The sequence below is a fragment of the Coloeus monedula genome (assembly GCF_965178545.1).
Source record: "Coloeus monedula genome assembly, chromosome: 14".
Lineage (NCBI taxonomy): Eukaryota > Metazoa > Chordata > Aves > Passeriformes > Corvidae > Coloeus > Coloeus monedula.
In genome coordinates, this window is record NC_138794.1 from 4,747,890 (window position 1) to 4,768,618 (window position 20,729).

Below are 20,729 nucleotides of genomic sequence, written 5' to 3' on the forward strand. Positions count from 1 at the left end.
TCTTCAGGATTTTCAATTCTCTGTATGGATAGCTGTGAAAAAAGAGTATCAAGAAAATGTCACTATTTGTTTTTTTTCTCCAGCTCATTCACTGCACCAAAAAAAAAAAAAAAAAAAAAAAAAAAGAGGTTAAATCCTGCTTTATGCCAGACCACTTCCACTCCCATTCAGCTGGATGGCTGAAAACACCTTTGCACTGATTCAGGACCAGCCTGAACAGAGCGAGAAGCCATGGGCAGCTCCTCACCCTTTGTTTGGTTTAGGATAAACCCACTCGGGAATCCAAATAGACACTCAGCAAGCAGCCACCAGCTGTAACCAAAAACGCCTTAGGAATGTGGCATAAACACATCCAGTGTCAGGGCTCTCTAGGGCTGCATATTCACATGTGCTAGAAAGTAATGAAACACAACAGAGAAGGCGTTTGCAGAGTGACAAATTTTCACGGAGTAACCTCTCGGTGGCACCTCTCTCCCCCCGAAATACCCACGCATTTTTGGCAATGGTGTTTTGTGTAACCCCCAGATAAACCATGCTCACACTTCCATCCTGAAGCATGCAGTTTCTTAGATTTCAGATCTAAGAAAATATTGTCTGTTTAGTGTGCCAGCTCAGAATTTTCTCGCAAAGCCAAAAGCTGCTTTTAAAACCAGTCTACCTAATGGTGTTTTTGTTTCTTCTGTAGCCAACCCCCAGCAAAAACAAACAAGCAGTGTCATGAAAGTCAAAGTTAGAATTAATGTGATTCTCTCTGGTCTCCAGTGATTGATTCTGCAGCTCTGCCCCGGGCTCATGGCAATTTATTGACACGTGTATTCACAGGGAGGCAAGGACACCCATTTCTGTATTCATAAGGCACTGTTTAAAATTCACATGTAGTCCTTGGTGTCTTTAGGTTTTATCATATAAGCCAGTGTCTGAGGAATATCAAAGACATTTATTTGTAGCTGTCATGTCACATCCCACTGATGAAACAGGATAAATGTATGGATCACACATCTTAGTTCAACACAAAACAAAAAGCATTGAAAAAGAATTCCAGGGTGCCCCAATTTCTCTAGGGCAAAAACACACGTTATTTTTCATGTCACTTGTTAATATAAGCTAAAAAAAAAAAAAGAAAAATAGAATGAAAGGAGCCAGGATTTAGTCTGGAGCACATTTTGCAGTGTATATATGCAAAACACATCTGTACTGTTCATAAAGGTGATACAGCTCGAAGTAAAATGATAGGTTCCAAACACATGTAATCCAATGATTGCACTTAAAATAGCATTAGGACCAGATTTTACAGGAAATATTTTGTCAGGGAAATGTTTGTTTGCTTTGGTACAGTGTATTTGACAGCCCTGAGCTCTGGAAAGAGCATAGACTCAGGGCTTGGTAGAGTCTATCAGGTGCTGAAATGCTGTTACAGAGCAGTGGGAGAGAGGAATGCACTTAGCAACGCTATAACTTTGAATGATATACATTATCAGAGAGCAGTGCCGTCGCCATGGAATTTGTGCCAGAACCAGGCTGCACGTGTCTGACATTTTAACAGCATTAACCATCAACTTTGGACAAGCCAGAGCTCTTTTAAAGAAATATTATTAGAGGTACCCCCGAAGCACAGCAGTCACCATTAAAATGCCAAGATTTATTAGTGATTATTACACAGCCTGATCTGCAGACCCAGTCATTAGGCTCTGCTTTAACCATCGAGGAAGAACTAAACAAGAGGTAGTACCACAGGATGGTCGTTGCAGATAAATCTTAGAGCATGGGCACAATCGTGTGTTAGTGCTGCATAAAGCCAGATTCCAACTGGTGAGGTTTTGGTCATGAAATACATTCAGATGATATAAGAGTTCACAAGAATAAAGAGAAGGGAATTGTTTCTTGGCAGTGATGGCATGCATTTTCTCTCCTATTGCTGAGTAGGTGGCAAAGGAATGTCTTTGTTCTGGCCCATTAAAAGCCCAGAGGATCATCTGTTCTGTCCAGCTCATGACCTTACCTCTGACACAAACCTGACAGCAAAGTGGTAGGAAACTACATCAAGAAATTTCTCAGCCTTTGCTTTCTTTAGAGCCAAGAACTGCACAGTACTTACCATCAGGTGGTGCAAAATGGCTTCTGGTTTTATATCCCCGTTTACTCACCGGGGACAGCTTCCCTGATTGCATCCATCCATCTTCATCAGCAGAGATCAAAACAAGCAATCAGACACTGGGAAGACATGTCATTCTCAGAGGCATCAGCTGTGTGCCAGGGCTCCGATGTTTTCGCAGTGTCTGATCTGCCACAGTCCAAAGAATATCCTGCTTATTTTGTGACTGAGGTAGGGTGTTTGAGGCCGAGTTCATTGCAGTGTTAGTATTAACTGGCACTTGGGTTGGAAAGGCTGGGAGCCAAGAGGACCAAGAGGATCCGACTCCTCTGATTCAGCTCTGACTAACACAGGTCTGGAAAAATGCTGCTTGGAGGATAACCTCAGGAATTTTCCTTCAAAACCTCTCAATTAAGCATCTTTCCCAAATACTGGGTGTAAGCAGTGGCATGCCTGATTTTACCATTCAATATAAGAGGAGGAAGAGACTCTCCTCGTCCCTGTGTGCTGCTGGAGCGGCCTCAGGAGCAGTTATCTCCTGCCAGGCAGCGCTTCCTCGGCTCAGCGCTGGGAGCCGCGTGGGGATACAGCCGCACGCTGCATCCTTGAACGGGCGCCACGTGGCTGACTCCAGCTCTGATGTAACCACCAGTGTCAACAAATCTCCCTGCAGATTCGGGCACTCAGAGAGCACAAGGGCCATGCAAGCGGCCGCCTAAGCCTATCATCTCCAGCCTTCCTCAAATACCATCTGGGACTTCTCTCTTGGGCGAGAAAAGCTTTTATATCTAGCCATTAAAAGCTGCCTGGCAATGGCAAGTGGGACTCGTATCCTTGGATCTGGCAAGGCAGACTCTCTGAAATGATTCCCAGCTGCTGAACCTTTCCAAAAAGTGAACAATAGCAGCAGACAATGCTAAAAGTAGATGCAGGAAACCATTAGTCCTCAGCTGGCCGCTACCGCAGGTGTCAGCGGCGATGCTGTACTAGAAAGCAGACTGCAGAGAGGAATCCCTGACCACTGCCCTTCCCACGGCTTTAATCCTGGAGGCAACGCACTGCAGACAATTCTGAGAACAAAACGGTGAAGAAATGCTCTGAGGAAGCTGGATTGTCACAGGCATCGTGGTGAGGTCACACAGACACCCTGAATCTGAAAGGTCAGAGAGGAGCTTTCCGGGGAGGCGCTACCAGAAGAACACAGAAAAACACACCTTGACTCACCCCCTTGCACAACTCTGGGCCAACCACCCAAACCTGGCAACAAATTTTTTTAAAAGTTACTCCCAATATTGAGCATTTAAAAGTTCTTTTTAAGACTGGCTTGACTCTCTTTGGAGGATGTACCTTCAGCATCTGCTGGAGACAGCTCCTTTCAGTATGTCAAGCAGGGCATAATGGGATCATTCACAATCCATTAAAAATGAGGCAAGGACTGGAAAAAAGCAGCAACTACCTGATCTCTCCTGAAAAAGACGTCAAACAGGGGCAAGAAACCACGTGGCTTCTGTTGCTGCTACTGCGCAGAGAAAGAGACCACCAACCTGCATGGGGGCAAAGGGGGGATCCAGCAGCATCCCCAGAGAGCAGGGAAAGCTCACAGGGAAGAGGCACCTTTTAGCCTGATGGGGAGTGAACTCTCAGCAGCCACTAAATTGCCCGGGTGCTTGGGATGACCTGTGAGTAGAATGTCTGTTCCCAGGGGCCCACCTCTGCCAAGGAGATGCTCTCAGAGACCCCAGTGGGTCAGTGCCAGGGCCGTGGTGCACCTAGCCCAGACCCTCCCACAGCCACCGCTGATGCTGAGGTTGCAGCAGTTTGGTAGCGAGCTCTGAAGCCTGGCTGCATGTTTCCTCATGCATATGCAGGAAAGCCAACATCGATTTGGAAGCTGATCCTGAGAGAGGGAGGAGCTGTTAAATTAACGCCTCTGCTCCCTTCTTGCTGACATTGCATGGCAGCCAGTCCCCTCACCCTGCTCATGGAATTCGGTATTTTAGCCCCAGCTGGGAAGATGGATTTAAGGTGCACATTTGCTTTTCTGACCTGAGAACATGCCAGCCTTTGCTACAGTGACATTCCTGTGCAGAGGGGGTTTTCACACACCCAGCCGCAGGCACAGCTAAAGCCTTTAGAAAATAAACACACGAATTTCTGGGGATTGCTAATGGAAATGCTGTTCAGTCCCAGCTCATGGCAGCAGCGTAGCTGCCTCTGCTCCACATCTTTTTCTTGTGCTTGCCACCCACACATCAGCTGCTCATTTTTACTAGCAAGAAGAGGAGGATTAAACTCAGGAACAGACTTTAATTCTCAATGAATCAATACTGGATTCAAAAGCAACACTCTGACTGTTTTCCCAGTCAGCCTTGGTTTCTTATAAATTTATCTAATAACTTTCCCAACAAGAAGGTTATGCTCACATATTCTGTATAAACATCACTACAAGTTCCTTGGTTCCTGATGTCCATAAAAATAGATTCTGAATGAGGACCAGGAGTTAGAGGAAATTTTTACAAAGAATAAATTAAAGAAAATGAAGGTGTTTTCTAATTTGTTGTAATGTTGGCAAACTATTTTGAGACACAAATAAAAGGGGGGGGGGAAGAGCTTTTTTAAAGCTGTGTTTTTTTCAGAATTTACTTTTTCTTTTTTCTTTCTTTTTTTTTTTTTTTTTTTTTTTGTAGAGGCTTACAGACCTTGAAGAGGAAAGGAAACAATTTTTGGCTCCGTTAAAACAAAATCATTTGCAATTCCCATCACTCCACCCATCCGAGGCTGACTGACTCCCAGTTTCACATGCTTTCAAAGTGCTCAGCATTTCACTGGATTAAACCCTCCTCCACAGCATGAAGTAGTGGGAAGCTGAGCCCCGTTTGCTGAGCCTCAGGGTGCACTGACTCTGCTGTGCCTGCTGCCAGCCAAGCTCGTGCTTCCAGGGAATGCTAGAGCCACTGCAGAAATGCTCTGGGGATGACCAGAGTGGCTGTACACCCTGAATGCATGAGATGTGCTGGACACACCTGGATTAGCTGCAAGTCCACGAGGACACACACAGTCCCTGTGGACTCCAGCATGCGGGTGGATATCCTCAGGAAATCCCCAGGAGGAATAGGAATAGGGCAGCTTCCTTCAAACACAGCGTCCACGCAGCACTTACCCCACAGCTTCACACACACAGGCTCCTGGTGCATGCCAAGTTAGCAGCAGCCTTTGAAAACATCCCCTTGAATGTCCCAGCAGTCCCTGGAGGAACTGTACCCTCTGCAGAGAGTGCCTGGTTTGAGGGCTCTTTTCCCTCCCAAGGTAAGGAAAGTGAGTGCTGTGGCTGAAGAGGAACACAGCATCCTGAATCCTCTTCAAACCACTGCTTTTAACTACCCAAATAACTGCATCAGGATGTAAATATTTTTATTTTTGCTTTTGTGGTACTTCACTGTTTGCATCTGGCTCGCCACAACTCCACACCTTCCTCTCCAGGACATTTGCCATTTGCTCTCCTTCTGGGGCAGGAGGAGGAATAGAGATTTTTTCAGAGGTTTAGGCACATTCCTCTCCTTCCTTCACCAGGCTCTCCCTTTGCCAATTGTTTAGTCTCAGCCTGGGATTAGAGCTCTGCAAAGCTTTATTGTGGCCCAGGGTCTGGACATGTCACAGATTGTCTGAAAGAAGCTAAAAGCTTGCTCTGTAAGCACTTGTTCCAATGTTGAGCTTATGCTACGAGCCAAAAATATCTTGCTTTTTTCCCCCTGTACAGCATCAGAAATCATAACAATTAGGTATCAATAGGAGTTCATAAGGACTTCAGGGATCTCCCTAGAGGGTCAGTTCCAGCTGCTCAGGCTGTTGTACCAATTCTCATCCCCATGATGTCCCGTGCATCACAATTTACCTTACCTTTACTGAGCAGCATCAGTGATTTCTTCACACTTTCTGGCAAGCCAGAACCTCTTCCCCAGCCAAACCCAACTCACACCTCTCCTACCTGGTATGGGGATGGAGCCACGGTCTCCTTCTCTGCCTGTAAACCTTCCAGGTGTCCTCTCACCCCACATCCAAGGACCATGGGCAGAATGCATCTGATGGAGGAAGTGTCCCATCCAAGGCGTTCAGTCCCCACTCAGAGGCACAATGTCAGCTGGCTGGCGCGTGGATGCCAGAGCAACTCACTCACCAGGGAGCAAAAGTCTGGCCAACAAAACACTAACCTTTCCCTGTAGCAACTTGTTTGGCCATTTCTGAGAATTCCAAAGAAACAACGGGACATCAGTTACAAAACCTTCACCCACCTGTTTGAACAGCCCATGTTGTTCAAGGACAGGGATAATCTGAAATCATCTGTCCTTTCACTGTAGCCACCAAGTAACATCATGTCAAACCAAAGTGACTTTTTCATCAGTTCAGGGTCACTTTGTGCTTAACTGCAGGCAGTGAGGTCACCAGTTGTTTCTCACTTTGCATACAAAGCTCTATTTTTGTCTTTACTTCAAACAGCTGGAGCATAAACATAAAGCAAAGAGAATTAGCCACTAATACTGACAATATTTCAGTCCTCAAAGGGAGCTGAAAGTCAATATGAGCATTGAAAGGAACACAAAACTTCACCCTAAGCAGCACATACTTTAGCCTGGCTTTTATTCCTGTATGTCTTTAATTAAATGTTCACATCAGTTAGACAAACACCATTTGACTAGTCATTAGCTTCAGACAGAAACACATTTATAACTCCTTGTTGTGCCCTGTGCTCAGTTCAATTACAAGACACTGTCACCAGATCACTGCACACTGACAGATGTTGCTGAGTTCACCTAAGATGCCACAGCAGATGGACACTTTTTTTTAAAAAGCAGACATTAAGGGATAAAAAACAGGACTGAAGGGAGAATTCCCTACCTCTGCTTAAGTTCATGTTTCCCTGGAATTGCTAAATTTCCACGCCAAATTTCATTTGCAGTCCCACGGTTACCAGAGAACAGCGCTTGCCTTTAAAACTTACCTTCAATGCCAAATCACAGATATATTGAAACATTTCCCCTGGGGAAGGGCAGCCCACAGGCTGCTCCTGTTCCACTCCGTAAGGCACTGGTTGAAAAATAAAGCTCTGCCACAGAGGATAAGATGAGAATATATTTATTGGTTATAAAATATACAAGTGAACACCATCAGTTTGGTACAACCTCGTAAGAACAGCAGGTGTGGTGGTGGTGCTGGGCTCTGCCTGGCTGGCACTCCCCAGCAGTGCTAACCCCGGGGTGTCCCAGCCTTTGCAGGGATGTGCTCCAAGCAGGTCTGAGAAAATGCAAATTTTAGTGACTCAACAGCACTAGCTGGATATTGATATTCTTTCAGCTTCAAGAGAAGCAGCTTTCTGGTAATTAGCATGATTAAGGACTTTAATCCAGGATGGTTTGGCTTGTCCTTTACAGCCAAGCATGACAAAACTCCCTGAAAAACAGACACAAGGAGAGAAGTGACCCTCTGGGTGTGGTAGTTCACTTACCAGCAGCACAGCACAGGTCCCTCTGCACATCATGGACATTTCTTAGCTCTTCTTTTCTTCCCTGAATTAAAATAACAGAACATATAGGAGAGAGAAAGGGTGATGGAAGTGGGAATGAGCCTTGCTGAAGCCATAAACTTGCTGCATCACGGACCTGCTGGTATTTCAACAAGCTAAGCCAGGTACCCAGATGTCAGTTAGCAGGAACATTGTTTTACTCTTTATTTTTAAATTAAGACTGTTGCTTTTTCATATTTGACTACCTGAAAATGGTTAGACACTTTGAATCCTTCTTTTATTACTTTACATATGTTTCTTCCTGTTATGCCTAAACTATGCCCCGTGTCAACTCTGCTCTGGTCCTCTGCTGTCCCAAAGTACAAAGGCATTATATATTCTTCCATTTTAATAATAATGGCTTGTGTTTATATTATGCTTTTCATTGCAAAGACTCCCAAGGCTATTTGCAGCTGGTTGGATCGAGACTATTCCTGTAAACACTTCTAATTTAAATAAGGTTTTACAAAACCAGGAAACAAGACCCTAAATCCTGATCCTGCTGGGGTCAAGAGGATTGGGGTTTTTTTGCATTATCCCTGGCAGAAGCAGCGTGTGCTTGGCAGAAATGCTCCAGCCTGCCCTGAAACGCAGCCCCCCCAGCACGGAGCAGTCCTGGAGCTGTGAAGTCAAATAATCCAAATACCTGAACCAGCAGGAGGAAGCTCATGGAGCAGAACATAATTACCCAGACTGGAAATCAGGGCAGACACACGGGTGAGCACCCTTGCCCTTAGGAAAAGCAAAACAGGGGCAGCCTGTGGTCAGCCAGCAGCAGCTCAGTGCCATTGCCAGTCTCCAGCATCCCACCGAAGTGGCAGGGCGAGGACAGGACCCTCAGCCAGCGTGTCCCTAGGAGAGTGCTGGCCCTGCCTGCTGCTTTTTGTGCCCCTGGAGCAGTCAGGGCAGGAGGCTGAACCAAGCTCCCAAAACAGCCAAGAGGATGGTACAGGTGTTTCAGGGAACAAAGTTTGGCAAAACAAACAAAAAGAAAAAAAAGAAAAAGATTCCTTTTTAATCAAAAAATTCCTTTCAAAAGTATTCCAGGCTTTGATGAAAGAATGAAACAATGAAGTTTCAGGATAAAAACAGAAAAGAAAACCTTAAACTTTTGCTTTTCAAAGGATGAAAGAAGAAGCAGCTTCTCAGGAATCAAACACGCACAGAAATTGAATCACTGCCTCTGCTGTAAAGACTTTGTCCTCCCCTGGAATGGTCACAGCAATGAGCTTTGAAACTTCAACCCGAAATTGATATGAATTTCAGAAAAGCTGTAGGCAAAAAGTTCCCAATGCCCTGAAACCTGCTCCCCCTCCTTCCCCCCCAAAAATTAGAAACTGGAAATACAGCAAATTTTCCATCTGATCTCTGCTTGAAGGCCTGAAATCTGAATGTTTTCTGGATTTCCTTATCACTCACATTACTCATCCAAACCTGGACTCAATAGCCCCTAGCTTTCCAGTAGGAAACATGGATCCAGCATGGATTTTCTGGACCAGTGATACCAATGGATTTCTTGCAGCAATACCAGGTAAAATTGTAATAAGGACTCTCCCAAACTGTTGATTTCACTGTCCTTCTATCCAAAAAAATAAACAGTTCCTATTTCACTGCAGACTGTTTTCCTTTTCATCAACTTTCAGGCTATGATTGTTTTTCCTCACAAAGCAGTGGAACTTTAGAGATGGAATCTTTATCAAATGATTCTCTTTTTTTTTCTTGGTGTGGTGTTTTTTTTTTTTTTTTTTTTTTTTTTTTTTTTTTTTTTTTTGGTTAGAAAAAACAAGCTTCCTCTAGGATGAAAAGTTTGCAGCATGCAACTTCTCACTGGCAAACTGGGGTCAAAATCCTGAAATAACTCTACTATTTCTCAGCATCCCTAAGCCAAGAGGTATTCACACTGGCATTTGCAGCAGGAAATATATTGATAAGCAGTGTATAAGTGAATGTGGATTTTTGCTTTAGAGACACACCAGTAATTCTGCTGCATTTTCCAACCTAATAAAAAGCCAAAGAAACATGAAAAACCATAAAAAGCCAAAGAACCATGATAGGATAAATATATTTACCTCCCTTGTGGAAGATAATAGGCTTTACCTGGCAAAACCAGACATTTCAGAGCTGCCCATCAAGTCTGTGATATTTCTAGAGCACACAAGAACAAGTGATCTGAAAAGGAGAACAGTAATTACTGCATGATTGCAAAATGCTTCATTAAGAATCTTCAAAACCTTTAAGCTCCAATTCAGAAAAGTATGCATGAGCTTGCCTGACTTTAAGAACGTGTTTAAATCCCCTAGTAATAATTCCGGAGTGTTCAAATCTTTGTCGTGAGCTGCTCAGAAATATCTTGGACTGAAAGTCTGTTTTCTGGTTACTTGACCTGCTTCTACCAGCAGCCAAGAATATATCTATCCATCTCTGTTGTTCCAAGTTTATATGGCAACACATAAAACCACAAAGAACGTGGGACAGACACAAACAGAGATGGTCCAGACCATTGCCAGGACCCACACAAGGTAGGAGAGCCAGCAGGCAGGCAGGACGAGTCATTGGCTCACCCGAGAAAAGTCCCACTGGAAAATCTGGCACACCTATGGTTTTCATCTGTCACAAGAGGCAAAAACAATCGGTAAGAATAAACAGAAATGGACTTGTTTCCATTTTGGAAAACTGAATCACTCGCTGCCAGGAAGTGGCTGGACACTGGCACGGGTGCATAGGATTGCAAGTGTCATTGCAGGGACCTTATCTACTCCATGCTGGGAAACCAATGGTTTGTTTAGAAGAAATTGTTAGTTTTCTAGAAAACCTCTTTCTGTCTGCCCTAATCTGTACAATCCTGGGGGAGAGATGCTACTTCTCTTGTCTGGCTGATGCTTGGGATTTGTACATGTTTAATCTGTGTCAGATTTCTTCAGTGCACAGGATTGGTTATGAAATGAATTAATTTTACTTTCTTTATCTTTCAGCCACAGGTTACTACACAAAGTGGAGTCTCAGCAGTTTTCTTACCTCTCCTTTATGGATGTTTGAACACACTCAGTTTTTGCATGGGCAGTGTTTTCACTGCTAACTGTGCCAAAGTTCTGCCTACCCACGACTGCTCCTGAACAAGCATCCAGCACCACAAAGAATATCCCAGTGCTGGTGAACAGGAAAACACTTTTATCTGCAACAAAAAAAACAGACATAGGTTGTATGGAGGCAGGCTGAGGAGCCTTAGACTATGATCCTGCTCCTCCAGAAGGGAGTTACAAGCAAGGAAAACATCTACATTTTTAAAATGGCTGTAATTTTAAGTCTATCATTAGCACAAGATGAAGTGACATCATCGATTGTTGGTCAGTGGAAGGAGGAAGCAAAACCCCTTCTCAGAGGGGTACAAAACCATGAGCAATGAGGTCATCAGCATCTTCTGTGGATTAGTAAGACACATTTAGGAAGCCAAGAATCCTGAGAGCAAAATGCTTAGTTCAGCCTTAATACAGTTTCCTTTCATGTGGGGAAATGACCGTCACTGGGCAAAGCGGATTTGACCATGGAGCAAGGGAGAGGTGCTGAGACAGCACATGGGGGAATAGAGGTGACATGTGCACTTTTTTTGTTTTCCCTGCAAACCTAGACATTCAAACCAACTATTCCTTCTCGGAAGGCCTCTCCCAGTGCCTCAAAGAAGTTGTAGCAGAAGTGCCTCCTGCTCTTCTCCTTTCCTACAGCAAGAAGTCCTTCCCCAGGTTACACATTTCAAGATGTGCCACAGTATTTACTTTCAGAAAGCCAAAAGCTCTCTGAGGAACCTGCCACTGATGTCTTCTCCCAGCATCCTGGGGGACAGCCCATCCTGAGAGAACAGAACCTGCACCAAGGAGAGCAATGGCATAGCAAGGTCAGGCTGTCAGAACACCGAACCCAGGATACACAAGACTGCAATATATGTGGTTTTCCAAAGCCTATACACACCAGGAAGTTCACATCCCATCAGTCTGAGACATGTATGTCTCCAGGGAATATAAGACCAGACTGGATGTGGGAGCCAAGTGTTAAAAAGTGGCTTCTGCAAGATGTCAGAGGATGCTGAATGCAATATGGGGTCAAGGGTAAGGGAAACATGAATGTCCAGGCCATGGGTGGGCAAAGGGGAGCGAGGAGAAGCAAAGACAGACAAAATCTTTTGCCTGTCCTGGCTGTCTCACAGTCCTAAATGTGGGAAGTGTGTGAAAGTCTGGATGCAAGCACAGCAGAGAGCAACCACCCCTGCAAACAGACCTACATGTGAGCCACTGCCCAAGAGGCAGCTCTGATGTGTGTCCTGTCCTGTTCTGTCCCATACACAGGCTGCACACCCCTCGAGGAGCCAGCACACAGCCCTATGGGACCTGGGGCAGGACACACCACTGCCAGCTCACTCAGCCCTTGGGGAAGCTTGGATCAGAAATTTAAAACATCTCTGACTCTGGCATTTCCTTCAGCAAAACAAGAACAAAACATGTCCTTCTTCATTTTCCAAAGTTTCTGCACCTTTTAATATTTGGGGTAAGAATCCTCCTTTAGGCCTTAACCTTTATCATTTGCCTAGCCCAGCCTTTTCCACAGCTAGGAGTACGTGTTGAAATTAAAACTTCCTTAGAAAAACAATGCTTTGCTTTAAAGCTTTAGAAAAGACAAAGAAGCTTTGAGGATACTCCACCTGTCCCACGAGTGCTGCACACACAGGTGGCTGTGCTTCACCACGGGGAGGATGCTGCCTCCACTAACACCTGCTTGCTAATGGCTTTGGATAAATTTTTGGCGATGCAGCCAGTGTCCTAGCAAGAAATCTTGGCTGCTCCTATTCCTTAAGGATGCTGTACCAGCTTTGCTTGGCATTTGTTGGCATTAATTATAATTCAGTAGCACACAGGCATGTAAGCCTGGGCAGCGTCCTTGCAAGATGATTTCAGCCACCCTTCTCTGTCTAGACAGACAGATAAGGCATGCCCAGGGACAACCTGATAGTTCCAAACCTCTTCAGTAGTGAAATATAGGGTTTTTTTATCTTTCAGTGCAATGGCAGCAGAGAAAATCAGAAAAACAAACTTTTTTTTTTTCCCCCCACATCCTTTGTAAACAATGGCTTCTGGTTTGCTTTTTCCTCCTCTTCCTCTACATTAGAGTGATGGTGTTAATTCTTCTTCTGAGGTGATAAAAGGCCTTTTTTTTCCACTAAGAGCTCAAATCCTCATCTGAATAGAATACAAACTCTCAGTGACTTTAATTGAGTTAATTCTAAGGGAGAACAATGCACTTGCCCTCTTCCAAGGGAACCTCCCATTTCCTTCTGCCAAGGCTCAGCAAGATTCTGCAGTAACTTTCCTTGGAGATAAAGTTTCCCCTGTTTAACCACTACTTCAAATGCAGTAAAACACAAAATACCTTAATGAACACAGATATCAAGTGGTTTTGTATGGCTGCCCTACCAAGAGACTGGATCCAGATCCTTATGTACTCAACTGAGGCTGTGCTTGTGACAGCAACCTGCAATTACACCAGAGACAACCTTAAAAATTCACTTGTTAACTGGTTTTCATCAGCAAAATGACACTGGGTAACATGCTCAATACAGACAAGATCCCAAAAGTAAGAATCCTTTGCTCCATTTATGATCCTAATTCACATTTAGGTGTTCTTTGTTATGACAGTATTTATAAAAGCATCATTGTAATGCAGCTTGAAGGACCCTCTGATAAACCCTCTGGCTCAAAGTAAGTTGAATATGGATTTCATATATTTTGCCTGGCTATAAAATCAAGTGCAGATCTGTACGAGCCTGAAACAGCTCTGCAGGATTTAGAGTGGGGTGAATTTACAGTAAATGAGGGGAAAAGCTGGCTCTAGCTTTTCAGTTATTCCTGTTAACCAGAATGACTTCCCGCTTTGAAACACAGCAGCAATGTTGTACTTTGGAATTCAAAGCTAATCCAAAATAAGTCCTCCCAAGAGTCCTTTTGTTCTGGTTTAAAAGAAAGAAATGGAGGGGAGATGTGCCATGAACGAGCACCCACATGTTTCTAGCTGAGCATTATCTTTGAGGCAATATTTGAAGCACATCACAAAAGGCTGCAGAAAATCAGAGCAAAACCCTTCAGTCTACACAGATTATGTGATGCTGGGCAGATTCACCTGAGGGAATTCCCTGCACCTCCTCCTTACATGGCTGCATGTTCATTGTGTAACACAAGAGGCTGTTTCACCCATCAGGGTTGGTACCTGTGGAGCCCCACATGCCTGGCAGTGGCACACGGGGTGCTGGACCATGGATGTGGGGTGCTGGCAGCCACTGGCCTCTCTGGGAAGAGGTGGGGGCCACAACACCCCACCAGAGAAGGAACAGCAGCTGTGCTCAGGCTGTTGTGCAGAGGAACACCGGTTTGCTGAGAGTTACCAGCACCAGCTCACTTCATTGCAGAGCTCAGCCCAAAGCATGCATGACAGAGGCTCCAATGCAGCCAGGTCTTCTGGCCTTTAGAGTTCATTTTTATTTCTAACTGTTCCAAGTATGTTTTCAATCCTGTCCGTGCTGCAGTTCAGGCTGAGGAAATTATATAAACAGCTCAGTTCAGCTCCAGCATCAAAAAGATACATGAGTTTTACAGGGATTCTTCATTCTATTTCTTTTAAAACTAAATATTTGTTTCTATTTGTCTGGAAGAAAGAATGAGTAAGCCTGGTTCCTTTCCAAGGATCCAGCATGTGGGGTTAAAAAAAGAAGGGGAAACATCCCACTCATTATGAAATAGCCTAAAAAACAACAACAGGAAAAGAAAAAAGCTAATCCAAAAACTTCTGTACTCTGAAAGGCTAAAAAAATAACTGCTGAACTAAACAGAGAACCAGAACGCTGATACTGCCAGAATTCAGTTAGGTTAGAGCCCAGCCTGTATGTGCCAGGTCCAGATGGCTGCTGGCAGCTCATGGGTCTTCCCCCCCAGACCCACACGTGTGACCATTTTTCCTGCTATTTAGTAGTAAACAACCTGTTTACAGAATTTGGGCAATCTTTTTTTTATTATCTCTTCTTTTTAAAAAAGGAGGATTCATTACCAAATTGATGTTTCACAATTCCTGTGATGAGAGAGACCTGGCCATCTTCAAGGAGCCTGGTTAGCAGGGAAGGCATTCTGGGATTCGATTGCTCATGTGTTATGGTTGAATGAATAAATATATCCCATCTTATTTTCAAATCTGGCATTTGTGGATTGATTCCTGAAGTAGCTACTTAGTCAGGTGAAGCATCATGGGACTCATGGTTAAACCACAAAACACTTTTTTCCTGCCTAACTATTTTAGCTGACTGAGAAACATGGTTTCGTAACATGTTTTTTTAACCAAAGGTGTCCTAAAGTCTCACAAAGACAGTGCAAGAGTTTTTGGACAGTCTTCATGGCTTCAGAATAAAAGATGTGCTTTGGTGCTCTCCTTTTTTCACAAAATCTGATTTTTAGAATGTGATTATTTTAGAAATCTCTTCTCATGGGAATATGAAGAGGTTGAAGCTTCACAAACTGTCCCAGTGTTGGTCACGAGAGGGTTCTTTTTCACGGCCCCTTGGGGTACAATGGGTTTAAACAAATATTTACACCATGCCCACACCTGCAGCAGCCTGAGCAGCAGGGATGCACAAGGAACTCAGTCCAGCTGAGAAATCAGTCCTTTTCTGAGCAGCACTGCAAATCCCTGCTCGGATACAGACACAGACCTACCCCAGGTACGCCAGCCTGGAAACCCATTTTGATCTGAAATCAGTGAAGAGAGCGTGCAAGGTAGACAGACCTGGATTTTAACTATGAGAAAGAGAAAGGAGGTGCTGGGGTAAGAGAAAGACCCCCAGGGCTTGCTGCCCACCCAGGGCACAGCAGGGCTCACCCCGAAGCTCTGTTGAGGTGGAAGAGATGCTCGGGTTCCACAGAGAGCACGGGCCCAGGAGGGAACAGTGAGGTTGTGCTGGACACTGTGCACTGTCCCTGTCCCTCACTGGGATATCTGCCACCACCTGGAAAAAGGCTTCCCTGGGATAGCAGAGGCGACAGGCAGCCAGTCTCCTCTGTCAGCAAAAAGGGCAGGCAGGGCCAAAGGGAAAAAATGCACTTAAGGGCTTGAGTATGAGAGAGATGGTCTGCAGCCAAGAGTACAGTCTTCAGAGGAAAGCAAAGAAATGCCCTTTGAGGTTCTCTTTCTGCTTTAAAAAAACACAACAAATCCTCAAAGCCAAAGAAAAACAGATTTTTTTTCTTTGTCTGGAAACAACGGCTGCTTATTACAAAGGTCTGATCCAGACACCCCGGCTGACCTCCGAGGACTTTGAGTCAGGTGCCAGGATGGCTTAAAACCAGGGATTTTCTCTTCCTTGCGCCATAAGGCTGAGGTACAACCAGTCACATACCCACTCGTGTCTCCTGAGGCAACCAGTTCATCCAGAGCTGCTGCAGGAGAGGGAACCAGCATCCAGCAGACATTTCACCAGGGGCACTGATTCAGGAATTAGAAAGTAATCTCCGATTTGAACCAGAGCCACAGCCTAAAGAGACCTGCTTCCTCCACTTTACAGCAAGGTTTATTATGATGGTTTCCATTAAAACTCCCTCTCCCTGGCTGTTTCTTCAATGTCAGTTTAGAATAACCAAGGATAAAGTTAAATCATCTTTTAACTCCTGTTTACCCAAATTTCGGCGTACACATTTACAAAAAAAAATGGTCCCTATGGCTTTCCTTCATCCTGTGAGTCCCATTGCCAGCCTCTTTCAGAGAAAAAAAAAGCTCCAAACTAAAAACCTTTGGTACAAGCCTTAGAGCCAAAGCTGCAGTTATAATACAATTCTTATACTGATGGAAAGGATCTCCCACCAAAGACCCCAGCATCCGTTCCTGTCTGTGAGATGCACTTGTGCTATGCAAAGCAGAAAGCCACAAGAAGTTTACACTTGAAAAGAAAAACTGAACACCAAGATAATTAGCTTTTTGGGGTTTTTCTCCTTCCTCCCCTCTTAAGTGGCTCAGTGTGTAACACAAGATGCCTGAACCAGTACTAAGGTTTACGTTCCTTGTGTTACCAAAACCATCCAGGATTTAAATGTATTTTTGAAATACATCTGGATTCCTGGTTAAAATGGAAAATATAAATTTGGCTTACAGAAAGAAAGCATCACCTTCATCATCTGTCTCTCTTCATTCTAAAAAGCTCAGGAAGTCAAAGTTTCTCCAAAGGATTCCCTGAGGTGACCCACCACCCATGCCTGCTTGCAGAGTGGTAAATGAGGGGAAACCACTTCATTTTGGTGAAATCAGGGGATCTGCATGCCTGGACCTTTACTTTGCTTTACACATGGAGAGCAATAAAGCAAAGCTATTTCAGCTTTGTTCTGGTTTTTTCATTAAAACAAAACAAAGCTATCTACAGGATGGAAGAGGGGACAGGCTGTTCTAAAATAATAAATCAAAGCCACACAAAGACCCATCAGCTTAAGCCAGATACTGCCCTCTAGATTTTAACCAACTCCAGCTGTGTCATAACACAGGACAGCTCAAAAACGGATGTATTTTCAGATGATCTGGCCTCCGACTAGAGGAAATGAAAGAAATGCACCAGAGCCATATTCATGGAATATTTTAAGGACGGAGTCCCAAGACATTTGGCTGTTTCATAAGGGTGATTTGCATTGCATTAGCAGATTTCATCCCCTGAAGTCACCATCACATAAGGAGCTTGTCACTCCCCCAGATGCTGGGAACCAGCTTTGGTGCTGTACTATGCTGACTGCCACCTCCCTGAGGAATGAGAAAGGCATTAGAAAAGGAAACTAGAGGGTGAAAGAATAAAAAAAACCATGATAAAACCCCAGCTGTGACCATCTTAAGTTGCCAGGTCATTTGGGAATAGGAGTGCTGCAGTCTGGTGTGCACGTGAGCAGGCTGAGTCAAGTAATGAAATAAATTACACCAGAACTGAAAAGATCAAATGAAAAGCACCTCCTTTGGAGTTTGTAGAGGAAGAGATGGAAATAAGTACTTTCTCACAACAAAGGGCTTGGGAAGAGTTGTGAGAAAGGAGGGTATTAGAAATTATCCTCTACGTAAATATTGGAAAGATTAAGGGAGTTGTTTTCTCTTTTAATTAGTGGTATTTAACAGCTTCCTGTTTAGTTCTGTGTTTCAGTTCTGTTTCTTCAGCTTGTACAAAACCCACTGTAAACCCTCCAAAATACCTGTCTGTGTGGCTGAGCTGGGCTCCAGCACCTCCAGGAAAAGCAGAGGAAGAGACGTCAGCACGGCTGCAGGATGGTTCCTGTAACCCTGCCTTGCAGCTGGGCAGAGGATGGGGGTTAGATGCCATTGCCAAAACTGAGGGAGAGGTGCAGCCTCGGGCAACAAGCAGTAATTAGGCATGGGATGTCTGGGACATGGAGTTCAAAGTAAAACAGATGTGTGTGCATCTTCCTCAGCCACTGCGCTGGCCACCGAGGTCCTCCTGGCTGGTCCCGAGTGCAGGAAGCCTTCCTCTCTTTCAGAGTGGTGAATAAACCACGAGTCCTGCTTCATTTCTCCGCTTAAACCTCTCAATTCTGTATTATTTAGCAGCTGCTACTCTGAAAAAGAAAAATCTGAACCAGCCTAAGCATCTTGTAGGTGATTCCTACTTTTGCCACTCTCAGTACTGGCTCATCAGGAACACCACAGGTGCCCGGAGGCTTGTGGACACACACAGCACTGGCAAGAAATGAAAACACTGAATTCATGGTAGATCCCAAATTACACATTCAAAGTAAGTTCAGGGCCCTACCTGAAGGCTGGGGCAACATATGTAGCTTTAGATGCTCTTGTGCTTAAAGACCAGCACAAACAAAGGAGACAAACTCAAAACACAAGGAGTGGAAGTCAGACTTGATAAATAAAAATCCAGTGGAGAAATACACATTTTTTTTGTCTTCTACTTTCATTCTTAGGAGTTTCTTGCAAGAGAAATGAATGAAAATATTTTTAGGTAGAAAGTCTAACTTTCCAGTTTAAATACAAGTATGTGTGTAGAAAACTAACTTGAGCTGTTTAAGGTATTTGCACCCCAAAACTCAGTAACTGCGTTCACAACCTTTTCTTGTGAAGAAGTCAATTTCATTTTATATATAAGGAACATTCTTCTTACTTTTTTTCATTCTTGTTCTTAATCAGGCCAACATTTTATGTGTTTTTACCAAAAAAATTTGGTCTTTGAAGGAGAAAAGCTAACTATATGCTAGCAAAAAAGTCAGTGTTTAGTGGGTCCTAACAGTTTTAAACATTACTTTGAATTTTTTTGTGAATCTGCTGACACCAGAATGTATAAAACCTGACACTTCTGCCCCTCTGGTACTGTCATTCAACAATCCCCACTGTGCACTTCATGCATTTTTACCATTGTGCTTAGCCTGCTTGTTTTCTTTGGGAAATGGCTGGATGAAACAAACCCAAGAAGTCTTTTGGGTTTTTTTCACTAGGATATTGGCATTTGCTGTTCTGGCTCTTTCAGGTGAAGCAAAAACATTAGACAAAGTGTTAAAAAAAAGTTGTTCTGTTTTGGCAATGAGCAGGCTTCCCGGGATAAGCAGAAGCATAAAAAGGACAGGGGAAAGGCAAGAAAGCAGGCAAGAGGTTTCCTGTTCTCAGACATGTGGTAGATAGAGATCTGCACGTACACACATCCATACCTCTTTTACAACCCTCAGAACACCCCCTCCAGTTCAACTCTGAACTCTCAGAAGCAAAGACACTCAGAGACATGTGATCAAGCAGGCAAAGGAGGGGAGTCTTCTGTGAGTGGTGGGATGCAAAGCGAGTCACGTAACTTGGAGATGAGATTTGGCTGGAATAAACACAGAAAAAGTGCATGTCTAGGGCTCTGACTGCCTGGGAGAGGATGAATAACACTTGTTCTGAATTGTGAGCAATACACAATATTGGTTACATCAGGTGGAGTATGAGTCCTGGGCAAATGGGTATCACCTAGTGCTGGGGTTTCTGGTTGTCCTGGATGTCAGTCCTGGCTGTATTTTAGTAAAGGGAACCTCTAAGCTGATGAATGTTTTTCTAGAAAACAGCCCTACCATGTTTATTGACATGGTGTGTCACATAGCTGATGAACATGGAAGTGCACAGTCCAAATCCTGACTTCACTGATGAAAATCTGGGGTAAACTAACGAGGGAATGCCATAGAGTACAACTAAAAATTACATATTTTTTCCTTGGGCTTGAACAAACAAGAGAGTTCCATCCAGTGAGTCAGTCTCCCCCAACTGTTATTACTCCTATTTAAAAACAACCCCTCTGACATTTTGTTCAACATCTACGTGAGCTGAACTTTCAAAGGGAGTGAGAGAACTGGGAATTTAAAACTTTCCTGTTCGTAATATGGGAACCAAGCAGAAATCCCCACATGCTGCTTTGGTAAGTTTGTCTCTCACAGACTGAATTTTATACTTCAAAGGACAAAAAGAAGCATAGCCCCCATTTAGCCTCCAACCCATCCCAAGAATAAATCACAGGAGTTCAGTGCTTCTTGCTCTCAGTGAGGATACAGCTGTTTTTTCTCTCAAAAAATTTCTCCCAACCTCCCAACAACTTACCCAACACTTGGCTGAATCTCCTCTGCCACAAAACCTGCTTTCAGGACAGCTCACCTCATTTTCTGCCACCATTTCTGGTGGGAAAGAGGAATGAGAAATACCCACACATCTCACTGGTACTGAGAAGATCGGAGAAGGGGCTGCAAAGGATCTGGCCATGTCTCTGCCACTTTCTCCCAGTTCCAGCTGTTTTCCTTGAGCCCTCATTCCTTACCAGCTCCCTGCAGCTGTCACTCGCTCCTCTTTTGTTAGATTTTGGCTTTTTTAAAGGTTTCCTGCCGTCAGCTCAGGTCCAGCAAACACACCCAACCCCCCCACAATGACAGACATGGCTACTGGGTGAACATCCAGCTGATTTTTTCCAGGGCCTTGTTATTGAGGATAGACTCTTCTGGAGGACTGCTTGTTGCAGGGATTGTAACAAATGAAGTGTGTGTTTACCTAACT

At 44.2% G+C, this 20,729-nt stretch overlaps 1 pseudogene across 1 annotated transcript in view; it reads right to left on the reverse strand.

Moving 5' to 3' along the window:
* Window positions 1–7,333: 7,333 nt before the first annotated feature.
* LOC309578196 (cell surface hyaluronidase CEMIP2-like) overlaps window positions 7,334–20,729 on the reverse strand; it is a 51,196-nt pseudogene continuing 37,800 nt past the window's right edge. The window contains exons 18-24 of the transcript in view: window positions 15,555–15,732; window positions 13,109–13,166; window positions 10,665–10,821; window positions 9,747–9,818; window positions 9,623–9,647; window positions 7,593–7,653; window positions 7,334–7,537 (exon numbers count right to left, since the gene is read on the reverse strand). The product of the transcript in view is annotated as a cell surface hyaluronidase CEMIP2-like (transcript). The remainder of the gene's footprint in view (window positions 7,538–7,592; window positions 7,654–9,622; window positions 9,648–9,746; window positions 9,819–10,664; window positions 10,822–13,108; window positions 13,167–15,554; window positions 15,733–20,729) is intronic.